The sequence below is a fragment of the Cydia splendana genome, chromosome 11 (assembly GCF_910591565.1).
Source record: "Cydia splendana chromosome 11, ilCydSple1.2, whole genome shotgun sequence".
NCBI classification, from domain to species: domain Eukaryota; kingdom Metazoa; phylum Arthropoda; class Insecta; order Lepidoptera; family Tortricidae; genus Cydia; species Cydia splendana.
In genome coordinates, this window is record NC_085970.1 from 12,380,247 (window position 1) to 12,394,945 (window position 14,699).

Here is a 14,699-nt window from a genome sequence, read left to right on the forward strand (position 1 = left end):
TGAGGTAAGTTTTTTATATTTTATAGTCCTTCAGATTATTAAATATCTATATTTTTTATGAAAAAATATATTTCTAAGTCTTTTTTTAGCGTTTTATAATAATATCTTAATTTTTTTTAGGTATAAACTCCGCTGTCTAAGTAAAATGTCTCAAGCGATATGTCGAAAAGACCAAAGCCTTACGTCACATAAGCTTAAGCGAAGGTCAGAGAAGCCTTACTCGCGACACTTTGCACTGTCATCCTCAATATTGATCACGCTCACCGACGTGGAAATTAAAATAACTTGAAACATGACACTGTCTGCCCTACTTTTGTGACTACCTACTTTTTGCTATACCGATACATCAAGTTTTGCCACGTCTGGAAACTGCTCTGAAAAGTGAATATGAAAATCAATAATTACTGTACGGATATGATGGTCCTTCTTGTGATAGCGAGATAAAACGGTGTCTGTCACTTTCTATCCCGCGGTGTTTAAAAGTGATAGTTATATTTTATCATCATCAATATCATCATCATCCTCCTAGCGTCAATCCCGGCTGTGCCCCCGCGCGGTGCACAAGGACCCGGGGTCCGCCTTCCGACTCCTTCGTGTCCACTTTGCCCGATCTTCGGCATCCCTGATAGTTAGGTATATTAATATTTTATCACGTGGATAAAACCATCCATTATACGCCTGCTGAACGACTTTTAAAGAACTATCCCGAAATTGTGTAAACATTTTATAAAACAGATTTATACATTTCGGAAGCTTAAGTTTCAGTGTTTTCTATAAGACATTGAATAATACAGGGTATGTCTGACCATGGGGCTTTAAATCTAGGGCTCGTTTCTACTCGCTAAACTGAGCTACTTTTATTATGGCACCAACCCCGAAATCCCGAAAAAAGTTTTCACCGTTTCATACATTTTGGCTGATCAGATGTCGACGTTTTCTATGGAAAAGCCAAAAAATTTTCCCCGATTTTAGGGTTAGTCCCATAGTAAAAGTAGCTCAGTTTAGCGAGTAAAATCAAGCCCCGGATTTAAAGCCCGATGGTCAGACACAGATTGTATAGCCAATCTTTGAAACCACCGCCTCAAGGCCACAAGAGCTGTCACGTGGCACGGCGTCTGAAGGCCTCCCTGTCGCACTTTTGTACGAATTTAAAAGTGCGACAGAGGCCCTCTGAGGTCCTACCGCGAACACCGCAGCTCATTTTCTCTTTTACTCCAATTTAAACAATATGTGATTGTTGAAAATAAGTATTAATATAACGTATCACGCCCAAAACGAAACGTTAAATAGCCGAAACGTAACGGACACCTTAAGTGAAATGACGCGGTTCGGTAAATGAAACGATTTCGCGGGTGTCGGGTGTCTAATGGACGAGCTGTTATTGTTTGCTAGCCGCCAATAGAATGTTTACAAAATGGGTCTTTAAAACAGATTGAGAATTGACAAGAAAATACACTGTAAAATATGTGAATTTGTGTTAAGAAAAAACTATAAGTAGGGTGACTGCTATAGTTATTGGCCACTTACATAGTAATTGGCCACTCTTAACAATACGACTTCGATTGGCTTGTTTCTCTCTAATTTGTTTAGAATAGAATATAATAGAAATATTTTTATTCGTAAACACACACAAACAATCAATTTATTTTGCATTCGTTCGGAGATCAGCTACGTCAAAGTACCTAAAGTATCCATTAATATAAAACAGAGTAATGCTATTTGTCGTCTCCATTTTAGTATGTGTTTAGGTAGGTATAGTCGTATCATCGAGAGCGTGGAATTGCATATGTAGTAGTATTGTTTGTTTACAGGCATTCTATATTTGAATTTTCTATTTTCTTGTACTATCAGCATACAACCACTACAAATGCAATTCCATCTTCTCGATAATTCAACTATAAGTACCTAATGGTTTTGAAAATAATATTTTATAATCAACAAAATAATGGACCTACTTACTCAATTAATCACGTACCTAAGTATACAGATGTCGTGCATAATTGTTTTCCTTCGTGTTTTCTCGGAAAGGTTCGTATTTGTCATGCTACTTCAGTCAACTTCAGCACTTTTTGTATCGAGACTGACTGAAATAGCAAGACACATTCGTACGAGTACGTTTCCGTGAAAATACGAAGGAAAATAATTATACACTACATCTGTAGAAACATAGAAATATTATCATCAAACCCCGGTACCAATATTGCAATTCATTGAAAATAAGGGTTGGCAAAACTACGTACCCTGAATTCGCCTTTAGCCTTTATCAAGGTCTGATTACTATATATATTTTTTTAGTTTTTATAGTAAAGACCAACAGTAGTTATAGTGACGAAAAAGCTGGCCGATACCACCGGTCACCAGAGAGCTGGCAGCTTTCTCTCGCAACGCATTAGTATTGCCATTCAGCGAGGGAATGCTGCCAGCATCTTTGGCACAATGCCGCGGGGGCCTTTTTTAGATTTACTTTAATTTAGATTAGTTTAGTTTTTAATTTTAGTTAGTTTTTAATTTTAGTTAGTTTTTAATTTTAGTTAGTTTTTAATTTTAGGTAATTTTTAATTTTAGTTTTTAAATTTGGTTTTTAATCTTTTTATGTTACTCATTATACTGTATTATTTTTATCGAACCTTTATAAATACTTAACATATTACAATAAATTGTATTGTACCAGAAAAAAAAATATATCTACTTATATAGAAATACATACTGGGTATGTACTTACTTAGTATTCTCAGTGGTATTAGCGTAGTAGTTTCCCGATCTCGTATAATTACCAAGTATGTCCAGGCAGGATATTAACATCTCAAAGTCTTGCAAATAGAACTGAGAGCAGCTGAATAAAGATAGTAAAATGCACAGACTAGGCGAAGAACAAGTAGGTAAGTAATTAAATAAATTAAATTGAGCACAAATAGTTAGAGTTCGCACTTTTCCCAGTATAGAAAAAAAAGAGCAGTCAGTGAAAGTGCTTTTAATCTCTTATTTGTCCTAGCTGCTCCCTTGGGTGCACTTATCTCAGCTGACTTTATAGCCCTTTGTGGTATATATGCCACAACACATACATACCTACAATACCTACATATGTCGGCGAATGATCGTAAATTTCGCAAAATCATGAAATTCCTAGATATAATCATGATCTGACCTTAAACCTTAGGTAACGTTTGACGATCTGTCTAGCGGCGCGGCGTTTACGTATATCGAATAAAAAGGGAGTTAAAATGGGGTTGGCAACTGTCTATTATGCTACATAAATAATTATGTGATGTAACTTGTTATAACAAATAAGCTTTAGAGTATGTAATAATTATGGCAATGTATATTAGACGAAGTGTAAATATACCTTATGACCATTATACCAATAATAACATTATGTATACTGTTAATTAGGTATTACGGTAGTATGCCATTTATTACGTTATTCAAAATAACGATATATCAAACTATAATTTATATGAAAAGTAATTATAACAAATGTAATGCACCCGGTATCCAGGGCATTAAAAAAAACAAAAATTTGACACAATTCTAGGGATTGACCGAGCAAGCTATGCTGGCGCCATCTGCTAAATACTTCGACCGGCCAACCCCATTGTCATCATATTTACTAAACACATAACAAACAGTAATACAAACCTCTCAAAATGTGAATGAGTCAAAAGAATCAAATTAAATTGTAATAAAAATTGTATAATGGCTGCATACATACACACTCGTTGCGTGATTCCGGCTTATATCTTAAAGGGAATCGAAATTCTGGCATGAAACATACAATTATCGTTACACGAGGAAAAATAAAATAAAATAAATAAATGTTGTTCAATATCCTTAACACCCCGGAAGGCAATAAGCAATCGAATCGCCTGTGATGATATAATATCTCCCGGTAAACAAAATTGTATCCCATTTACACGGGAATTTATAATACAGGAATCATACCTGTTAGATAAATGCCTTAAGAATATTATGATTATGACAGGAAAAGACGTTTTTATGAGTTTTATGACTGACTAATAACGCAATCTTGCGTAGCAATGCCGCCTGCGTGATCGTCACCGTGCCCAGGGGACCAAATTTAGAGAGCCATATTAATTTTCCATTTTTTTCTTAAGTATTTTTAAGTTAACTTTATATGTAAGGCAACAACAAGTTTATTCGAACTGAAATAAGGAAATAAAAATACACATTTGAAGCGAGTTGGTTGGTAGTGGTGGGTTAGGGCTAGGGCTGCGGTAGGGCTGCTCCGTCGTCAAAGCCTAGGATTTTTTTTGTGGATTTAAATCTGTGCCGTGTACCGCGTAAGGTATGTTGGGGTAATACCGGACGGATTTGAAACTAATTGGGAGACCTCGCGCAATATTTTTTTGTCTCGATCTCAGTACGTGTCAGCTTCTAGAAATATGGTGCAAATAGTTGAATAATAACCGTAGTTTAGGCCTGAATATTGACAACCTTCAATGTTCAACGGTTTCAGTTTTATACGAGTGTAAAGATGAGACACATTTTTATTCGGGGGTAACGATGAATTTATCATCACGGGTTAATATCGGATGGCGAAAAAAAAACGCTTCTTAGCTCAGATAATAAGGTATCTAAAAGAGTATATCCGATGTTTAACCTCCTCCAACGTATATGAATTTCAGCTACGAATAACTAGAAACTTAAAAGTTCTCATTAAATGTTTAAATTTTTGTATTTTTGCATCCGATCTTGACCCATATACGAAAATTTGGTAAATCTGTGGCTCTCAAAGTGTGATATGTCGATAGAAACAATTTCCTAAGTAATACATTTATACATATATAGTACGTACACTGCTAAAATCTCTTTCTTTTGAATCACCGTCCTCGAATAAAAATAAAGGAACGAAATAATTACGATAAAAACAGAGTTATTTCAGTCATAAAAATTCAAAGTTTGACAATCACTGCTGTTTTTTAAATGGGTAAAGGTCAGATTGTTGCTATCCGATCTTTATCTGCAAGGGTATTGATTGATTTAAAGATAAACCTTCAAAACGAATTTTGACATCAACTGAATCACAAAAACAACCACAGTTTTATCACAATACAGGACATACATTACAGGGCGAAGACCGGATGGCCAGAAAAATTACCAAAATTACCTTGCTCTCTTTAAAGGCGCATAGCACCCATCCGACATCACTGAGCGGCGGAGGGACACTGGTGCCCGAAGTGCAATAAAATAGCGTCTTGCACATTGTTGTCAAAATTAAGAAATAAAGCCTATTTTGGCGCAAATGAATTTCCGACGTTCTTCTCCCGCATCCGATATTACCCCAACATACTTATGCACATTGCACATGCTTGTAGCTCTGATTATCGAAATTTTGATTTGTGATCTAAGCCAGCCCATTACGACACTTAGGGATCTGTTCCAGCGATAACTTTTTATGTTGTTTTTAGTATATTCCTTAATCATATTGCTATACATTGTCAAATATGTTCAATAATCGCCTAATATTGATATAGTTGGTTTGCCCCAAACCATGTAAATTGTTTATTATATTACCAAGATCAGAGTATCGCAGCTGTCCGAGGCCGACTGCAGTGCAAAGCCTCGCAAATTGCTCTGAGCCGGACTGATTAAGCATAGCTCAGCTGGAGAGGATTAATTTATTACGGATAGCACCAGTGATTAAAATAGCAACTACTCTAGTTCGATTTACGAGATTAATACTGCAATACCTTTTTAGAGCTTTTATGCGCCAGAATTTTAGTTTTAACGTTATAAAGACATGAAATAAATTAATTTCGGCCCTCAGATTCGCTACCGTTGCACTATAATAATCGACTTTAAATATTTCAGAGGAAACATGGTAGAGACAAAAACAAAAAAAAATACATTCACTAAAAAGTCACTAGTTTAGTAACGTAAACGGCTCAAGTCAAAGCCTCGGAGTACATTTTCAGACAATATTGATGGTAAAAGTTTTATAAATCACTTCATAAGAAGAAACCTATTAAAATTATTTCAATCGTGAATTTTAGTGTGTTTTCTGTTTAAATAAAAGTCCATGTTACGATTATATTATCTTTTTTACTGACAAAAGACTGTTCAGCCGTTGCGAGAGCTAAACCATATTTCAAATTAAATTGGTAACCTATTAATAAAACGATGACCTTAAATAGATATCCATATACCCTTGTACTTATTGTACTTTGAGAACCGGTCTGGCCTTGTGGGTAGTGCCTATGAAGTCGATGGTCCCGGGTTCGAATCCCGGTAAGGGCATTTATTTGTGTGACACAGATATTTTGTTCCTGAGTCATGATTATATTCTATGTAGGTATATAAATAATTATATATACATACGTCGTTGTCTAAGTACCCACAACACAAGCCTTCATGAGCTTAACGTGGGGCTTAGTCGATTCGTATAAAAATGTCCTATAATATTTATTTATTATTGTATTATACATACATACATAATCATGCCTATTTCCCGGAGGGGTAGGCAGAGACCACGGATTTCCACTTGCTACGATCCTGACATACCTCTTTCGCTTCCTTCACTTTCATAACATCCCTCATACACGCTCGCCGGTTTAGGGTGCTCTTGACCTGGCCTTTCTTCAGGATTTCCCCGATCTGATCAGAGAAAGTCCGCCGAGATCTACTCCTTCCAACTCCCACTTCCACTTCTCCCTTATACACTCCCTTTGTTAGCCTTCTTTCACTCATTCTTTCTACATGTCCAAACCATCCTAACATACCTTTCTCAATTTTTGTCACTACATCTACATTCAGTCCACACTTTTCCCTATTTCCTTATTGTGTTATATGCCATAAATAAGGGCTTCCTGTCCTGTTTGCCTACAGAATTAGCAGATACTCCGTACGTCGCAAACGGGATTCGGATTCACAGTAATTATTACACACATTAATGGCCAGATGTTACCTCAATGTTTGTATTGGATTGCCACAGACCGTCTTAGTTGGGTAACAGCTGCTGCTTATATCCTTATTACGATATATGATGGATAATGATAAATATGTTACAAGTTTTATTTAGGCAAGTTTTTCGATATCTTATTATTATTTATTATTTTGTAGCAGGCAGACAGTTGTGACAACTGATATTGCCTATCGGCGCGATTAGGAAATGAATTAGAGATTAACTAGATATGAAATAGTAGAGATATGTGACGTTCCACGGCAAAAGGTACCTTAAGGCGGCTGGCGCTTACGCTATTATTAACGCCGCTCCAATATTCAGCCGGGGCAATGGTACCTTTTGCCGTAGAACGTCACATATCTTTACTATTTCATATCTAGTGAATCTCTTAATTCATTTCCCGAATCGCGCCGTGTATCCATGCGGTAATCATTGACAGGTATCGTTGACAAGTACCTACAAAATATGTGTTTGATTTGCTTATCTTATACAGGGTGTGGCCTGTAATAAGAGCAAAAAATCAAACTGGAGATTCCTTGGAGTACCCAAAGTTACCACCAAGTGGTCCCGATGGTTCAAAATTCTTAATTTAGGAGATATTTTAATTTTAAGTCAAGTTTAGCAAGCAATGGATTTTCACATTGCGTTACGGTCGCTTGTCTGTCGTAAGATGTCATGGTACCGGGACGTCTTGGTACGCGCCTTTTAGTACAATTTATTTTAAAAATTAATACAGAGAAAAGTAGCTCTTATTATTAAGAAATCAGAACTCATTCAATATGCAATGACACGATATGTTTTGATGACAAACTCAAAATAACTTTTTTTGCTATGTAATGGAAATAGTTTTAAAAATACTTAATTTAATTTCGTAATAAAAACCTCCATAAAATACTTAACTTCATTACCTACCTATTAGAAAAATGCTTTGAACTTTGTCAATATTGACAACTGTCAAGCGAATGCACAACAATTATTTATGTAATCCAATCTTATTTATGATTTAATTACATGATTGAACGGTGGAGCCAGAAGAAGTTCAAACCAAGCTGTTGCACCGCAATCGATTTCCCGATCGGAGGCAGACTGACAGTGTCATCGTCAACGTTGAACGTAGTGCCACGTTTGCGGGACAACGAGCCTGTACCCGGGGCCCAGGTCGGCGGTGTAGCCTATCAGCCAGCGTGCAGGCCGTGATATTCGAGTCAGTTGTTGGCGGTATACCAGAGAATACTCCGCAATTTTGGACAACCACCAGCACCAAAAAATCAGAACTATGTGTATTCTATTGATCTGACCCAGAAGTCGTCTAGAGAAGAAAAAGTACCTCATACATAATGAAGTCATTTGATAAAATAAGGATACTTAATGATACATCACATCGAAAAAAGAAAAACCAAAAAGCAATTTATCGGGCAAGATAATGAATGGAAGCTGAAAAGTGTTATTCTTATAAATTTGTTGGTTGTGTTAATGTAAGTAACTTGTGTTATGTAGTTGTTTAAGATTAATAAACGCAGTAACTATACGTGTTTGTTCATTATTTTTTTCTTGGTGATGTAATTATTTACATGAAGCGATAGATGTAGAGGGATATGCTAAGCCCAATTTCCATCGATGGGCAACTAGTCACTATGTGCGATCAGTACAAGTATCTGGGTAGTATGATGCACCATTCTGGGAATGTGGAATGCAACATTCAACACCGAATAGCCGCTGTTTTATTATAAGTAAAGTTCATAATTCTTCTTTTCATTCATTACGCACAGACTCTAGATATTTACCACTGTTTTCTACCGGAGTGCGTCGCATTTCAAAAAGTTCATAATTATTGTATTAAACCTTCACAGTCACAAGACATAAACCACGCATTGCAAATTTTTCAGGGATTGTTTACTCTATTACTACCTACATACGTATTTGTCATATGACAATGTACGTCAAGATGCTAAATCAAAATAATAAAATTAATTATGAACTAATCCGCTATGCACGTGAAATAATTATGTAACATGATATTAACGAAACAAGAGTAAATGTTAACCGAGCTTTATTGTCAACTCAGAGCTACGAATGTGGGTGCACCAAATGTGATTCTGGTTGTGACCGTACTCCGTGTACAGCCAGATGAATTAGCTGTGAAATTCATCGTTGGTTTTGAGAATTTTGAGAAGGCCCTACACCTAGTATTGCACATGTCGATGTCGTGTAGGAGCGGAGTCAAACGGAGAACAGGTTGTACCGTCGTTCGTAGTAGTAGTTGTCGTGAAAAGGAAACATTCTTACGAAATTTTAAAAGTGCAAGTTAGCTCGTGAATCGTGAAGTGGTTATCCAGTAAGATTGACATAATTATTATCAGTGATTTTATAAAAGTGCGCAATTTTTGTTCAAACTGCGTAATAAACAGCTCAAGTTACTTTATAGCATCTCATTTCGCCCTTTTGCCCGTCAGGTCTATTTGATAAGAAAACTGTTAAGTAATGTTGAAAGATGTGACTATTTAATTAGAATTGCATATGTTTATAAAGCAATATTAATACGTTTTTCAATATTATTGAAAACGATCGTAAATGTCAATGTCAAGTATTCCGACTGGACACATAATATAATGTCTGCAGTACATTGCTGGGTCGATTAATTTTGTTAGAAAATAATAAAAAAATATTTTTTCATTTTAATTAATTGAAACTATTTGGACTTAATTCCTGATTAGTTAAAGGGTATGTACTTTCATTTTTTGCTCTTATTAAGGGCCACACCCTGTATAGCGTGGACATTCTGTACCTACAAAATCTTATATGGTATCAAAAATATTATTATATACCTGTGGAGTCTACGAAAATTTAGAACACGTTTATGTCTATCATTAAATTACATTCATTGAATCGGAATTTGCATAAGTACTTGCAAATTTTCTTGAAGTTGATTAAATTTTTCACAATTAAATATATCTGTTTATCATACGGCTCATACTTAACCCTTTGATCACCAAAAAATGTAAACTGACGCGCGCGGCTCAATCCAATACAAAGTACAAAGCAAAGTACAAAGTTGACGATGCGATGACGATATGCGTGGCGTTCAAAGGGTTCAGTATGCTGTTTTATGTATTGAAACTTTGTGTTAAACTAAGTAAAAAATATGGCCCTTATGTCAATCAGGATTTGCTTAACGTAAGGGTAACATTCCATTTCTGACCGCAGCTGCACTACTAGTACGAACGCGTCGGTATATTGTCAATTTCCATAGTAAAATGAATGGTAGTGCTGCTGTCGTTGGAAATGGACTGTCACCTTAAGGGTGCCATTCGGATGTCAACTGCATTACTGTTGCGGCATCCTTGTTGCCGCCGCTGTATTTGTGAATCTCCTAGATTGAATGAGCGACGTAATGAACGTCATAATCGCGGCAGTATTTCGGCGGCAAATGTCATTCATTTTATCAAAGAAATTGACAGATAACTCGGCCACCAGCAACAACGACACCGCAGCAGTAATGCAACTGCAGTTGACATCCGAATGTCACTTTTAGACTCTACAATAGAAACGAATGACAATAATGAAGCACACAGGCAAAGTAACATGACAGAGTAACACAAATTAAAACAATGAATGCCTCATTATAACCCTGTCAGAAGTGCAACTCATAACTTAACCGTATAAACTCCAGTTGGCAACAAAATTAGCTCACAAATCCAGGAGCCACGGACTGTTATCTCTACATCACCCCGAGGTGCATTTAACTTAATTTACGAATGGCTTAGGTACTATCAAGTCAGAATAGCAGAAAATGAAAACTGCTGGATAACAAGCGAATTAGGTAAAGCTTTGCGGTTGCAATTTGGCAATTATATACACTTAATTAGGTCACATGGCAAATGATTTCGTTGTAGCTTATTTATAACAGTTTAGTGGAAGCATTCACTATTTTGGCATATACTCAAGATGTGTTTGACCTTTATGATCCTTTGAATTAAGTACTAAGGGTCAGTTGCACCAACCACAGTTGACGGACTGACTGACGTCACTCAGCAGTCAGCAGTCAACTATGAGACTTCCCATACAAAAAAAAATTTGCGAACTCCTTAACGGTGACAGACGGTGTGGTGCAACCGACCCTAAGTGTATTGTATTAGTCTGTCAGTTAATCGCAAAAAGTCACACACTCTAACAGTTCCATTTCAGGTTTCGGCCTGACGACTAATACGAACCGAGTGTGCGACCGCTTTACGATACCGGTCAGCCTCGACAGAGATCGGCCGGACAGTCCGTGGTCTTGGGGCGAAAACTGAGGACTCTCAACTGCTAGTGTGTAGCTGCAGAGGTGGAAGCAGGCCATTGCCGGCACTGCCGGCAGGCAATAATCGCTTATGTGTGTAGAGGCTGTTGACGTTATTGGCCTGGGACGGCAGACCGCCCCATGGGACCAGAGACTGCAGGCGGATTGGTAATGGGTGGGACCCCTTAGGCTGCTACAGGATACATCACTGTCATAATCGCATGACGAGCATGACGAATATGTAAGCATTTTCCTTTAAATAATTCAATGCGTATTAGTACAAAACCGTAAAGAAAAACCTTTTTTTGTTTGTAATGCTTCTAAATTTAAAAGCTAATATCCTACAAAATTTCTTAAATTTCACCGAGTTATTTTTTATGATTCAAAGGGGCATTTCGTTTTGATCTTCAAAAGATGCGACCCTTTAAACATCTGACAGATAAACTGAGGGGTCGGGTGAAAGTTAAATAATAGCGTTGAAGCCCTTTGCGCTGAAACTCTGAAATTACGCATAATTACGACTCCATATTATTACCTTCTATTAAGCACTTCTCCACAATTTTGATTAAATATGTATAAGTAGGTTAAAATGAGGTGACCCGATGCTCATAAGCCAAATATTTGACTTTATGTTCTAAAGACGAGCGAAGTATATTATGTATCGTAAAATAATTTTAAATGGATTACACACGTATTATTTATTGCCTAAAGGGGCCCACTGATTAACAGTCCGCCGGACGGTATCGGCCTGTCAGTTAGAGCAAAATTTTGTCAGTTCCGATCAACTGACAGGCCGATACCGTCCGGCGTACTGTTAATCAGTGGGCCCCTTTAGTCAAATAAACGCTTGACATGTTTCGATCCGTTTTTGAGGATTTTAATATGTTCGAGTCTCACGGAGTTTATATGTATATCGTATAAAGAAAGCAATGTCACCAATTGAGGACTTAGAATGGTGACATTTTTGTAGAGGATATTTTTTTTAACTTTTACTCGTACCTATCCGTAGGTACTCCGTAAGATAAATTTACTGAATGTCTTTTACTACGAAATCGAATAAATCTTGAGGTAAATTATGTTTACAAAATCACACTATTATATAGAGTTCCCTCATAGAAAACCGAATGTAATCCAACTTTAGACCTACCCGATTTAATCTCACTCAAGCCTTTCGAACTGTGTACTTTTATCAATTCATTTACTGAAGGGCTAAGGTAAAGGGCCCATGTTTCGGCAGGTTAAGGCTCTTGAGAGTGAGTTGAGAGTTTGTATATTTTTTTAAATATTACTAAGCATATCATTACCTTGAAAGCTTTTGAATAAGTTATATTAGTTCTTTGTTGATAATTTAATGTATAAACTGTAGGGTTTTAGTTGAAACTTTATTTTATATGAATTTTGTCGTGAACCTCTTATTTGGCTCCCATTTCGTGATACAAATTTAGGTGAGCTCCTAAGTTCGTGAATTCGTGTCCCCTGTTTCGGCATAAAGTTTTCTTAGAGTAATTGGTGATAATTTGCTGATAATCATTTATATTTAACGGTCGGTAAATTAAATATAATATTTTAAAAAAAAAATTTGAGAGCTAGCTTAAAGTTTTTTGTACTCGTCGTCTTTAATGGTTGAATTAAGACTTTGTAAACCATATGGGTACTTTAATACGTGATTAAGAGCCAAACTATTTAAATAATTAAATTAAAATTAAAATTAAAATAAATTAAAAAATAAAAATTATTTACAAAAAATAATTTACTATCTTATACGTTAAATATAAACATACACAAAAATAATCAAATAAATTGAATAATAAATAAAATTGTGCTAGTAGTTAATATGAGAATATACGTGGAATATACCTTAAAATTTTTAACTCGGGTCACATTCAAACTCGTTTTATGAGAATTCTAGTGAAAAAAACATATACCGAATTTCGCTCATACGAAACTTCATGAAATACATTAATTGTTTACTAATTTATTTTTTTAATTATCTTCGTTGTTATATTTAAAAACAAGCACTCAAAATGTATCTAGAAAATCCTTGATTCGTTAGTGGCACGAAATAGGAGACACACGAAAAATAAAATGACCGCTATTTCGTGAGTCGATTTATTGCAATTTTAAGTTATTTCTATGCATATATTCAATCTTTTTTCTTATCAAATCAATTACTAAGGAACCCACAGAAACACTCCCAAAAACTTTTATTCGAATGGGTTTAGCTTTTCCTTCCTATAAGCTTAACAAGTGAGAGCGCGCACCTTACGCCTAAAAAAAGTGCACGCATACAACACAGCTGTTCGCGGCCCTCTGACAGTTTCGACCGTCGTATTACTCTCAGTTTAATTACTAAAATATTGGTTATTACTTTATTGAAGAGATTAAATAATACAGATTTTTTTCATATGTATAATTAGAATAAAAAGTAATTGAATTCCTTATTATTTGCGACAGAAACAAAACTAACGAAATAACGTACTAACACGAACTTAGGGCCGTTTACCTTATTCGATAGATTCAATTTATTTCAGGCCTCGACCTTTTATATTATTCTAGACTCGAACACTTTGTTTGACGGGCTCTATTAGACGGTCTATCGTCCAAGACGACAGGCCAATTCGAACGTACTACTGACATCAGAATGATATTTGAATCATATTTACGTGCTTTTAGCCCACGTCAATACATGTAAGTTACTAACGAGTACGAGTGTATTGGAAGATAACTGAATTACATTAGTTAGATGTCACGCCCTATTACTAGTAGGGTCCATGGCTGTACTTATTTAATTTTAAGAACATCTGTAATACCATGGTTTGCAATAAGTAGGTAAATGATTATGATATCGTTTAAATTGGCCTGTGACACTTAAATTCAATGTCAGATACTTTCTCAGTAATCGCTTATAAGATGGCAGGATTATTTAAGGGGCATATTTCTTAACAATTTAACGAAAAACAGTTGCCTATTTCTTAATATTGTATCGTAATAAAACATTTGTTGGTGAAATACTCGCACGTTCAAAGGAAAAAGAAACGACTGAGACAATATCTAAAATGTTATTGAACATTTTGAACAAATATTTTAACTTTTCTCGATATTTTAACGTTTTAGTGTTTCGTAACAAAGCGCACAACGATTTCTGATAAGTGCCCGTTTACTCGTTAGGTACCTATCGACACAAATTTATTCATACAAAAGCAACACATTGATTTTCAGCTTAAAATTTAATTTAATTTGAATGAAATTTGAATATTGTTTTTGAATGAGTTAATATATGTGCTGCAAGTTAAATCTATATATTATTAGCTTGTAATGTACATTTAAGATAGATTGTTAATATTTTGATTATCGACCGAGCAAAATAGGATCCATTAATATGAGTTAGGAGATTAGTTAAGTAGAACAAAAAAAGGAAACATTCTAAAAACACTAGGTAAGTACATCGTATTTATCATCAGATATAAAATAACACATAATCTAATCATAAAACTAATTAAA

At 35.6% G+C, this 14,699-nt stretch overlaps 1 protein-coding gene across 1 annotated transcript in view; it reads right to left on the reverse strand.

Moving 5' to 3' along the window:
* The window catches only part of LOC134794892 (head-specific guanylate cyclase), a 123,783-nt gene that overhangs the window by 65,974 nt on the left and 43,110 nt on the right, over positions 1–14,699 (reverse strand). The window lies entirely within an intron of this gene.